The 1,076-nt window shown below is 44.2% G+C and overlaps 1 non-coding gene across 1 annotated transcript; it reads left to right on the top strand.

Moving 5' to 3' along the window:
* The first annotated feature begins 509 nt into the window (after nt 1-509).
* Nucleotides 510-582, top strand: TRNAA-AGC (transfer RNA alanine (anticodon AGC)). Its single transcript has one exon. It is a non-coding gene; the product is annotated as a tRNA-Ala (tRNA).
* Nucleotides 583-1,076: the final 494 nt, after the last annotated feature.

Genomic DNA, 1,076 nt, shown 5'->3' on the forward strand with positions numbered 1-1,076 from the left:
TAATCTTGGCTCTCGTTTATTTGTTTGTTTTTCCTTGTGTAACCCAAGGACAATTACTGAAGTGCTCTGGGAATCGGTTTTCCTCATACATAAAATGCTCTTTTCAGTCTGTCTCCCCATGCCACATGCCAAGCTTGGTGCTTTGATCAAGGCCTTAGTTAAGCCACAGTTTTTTCTCTCCTGTCAATCACATCATTTTACAGATTTTTGAAAGGAACTCTTTTGGGAAGAATTTTCCTTAAGAACTTTACCTGGGGTGCTGCTTCTTACAATTATCCGCTGGCACTTGTCTTAAGCAACTCAGAAAGTAAGACACCTTCAATTTTACTTGTTCCCCTTCCCTAAAGTCGAATTTCTCCTTTCCACCACATTTCCAATCTTCTCCTAGACCACCTTTCCTTCCCTAGTAAATTCCTGGCTTAGGGCATTTCAATTTATGTGTAAAGTAAGAAGCTCCGCATTGAGTGAATTACACCATTCAAGAATCTATTCAGAGGAGTCTGTAGGGCGGGGGATTAGCTCAAATGGTAGAGCGCTCGCTTAGCATGCGAGAGGTAGCGGGATCGATGCCCGCATCCTCCAGTTGAGGTTTTTCTTCACTAGCTTTCAGTGATCCCAAGATCTGGGGAAATATTGAACCGGTGTACTGGACTTTAGCAGTATAATCCCCTGATTATGTGAAAGCCCCGTCACCAGCTACTCAAGGTCTCTTTATAAGAGCTCCCGCCCTCCCCCGAGAATTTGTAATCCTTACTGAAAATTCACGAAACTACGGTCCCAATTGGAGCGTGAAAAGACCCATTGGCTGCATGTCAGGTTCTGCACTTTGTGTTTAGAACTTTGTGATTGCAATGCAAGCTTTTTCAGACTCTTGCACATCTATGCCTTTCTTCACAGATAAAATCCTACGCTTCTTTTCCAATCTAACTGTCCTAGGAAGGCATCCTGATAATCCCTGACCATCTCCTCCCCTAGAACTCCGCTTCGCACTTCCCAGTAGAGCTCCAGGTAGCTTATTCCGGAATATCTAGTGCTATCTTTATCCAGGCGGCGCTTCCTCCCTTCTAGGTGGGAAA

This window comes from Sminthopsis crassicaudata, chromosome 6 (genome assembly GCF_048593235.1).
Source record: "Sminthopsis crassicaudata isolate SCR6 chromosome 6, ASM4859323v1, whole genome shotgun sequence".
Taxonomy (NCBI): Eukaryota; Metazoa; Chordata; class Mammalia; order Dasyuromorphia; family Dasyuridae; genus Sminthopsis; species Sminthopsis crassicaudata.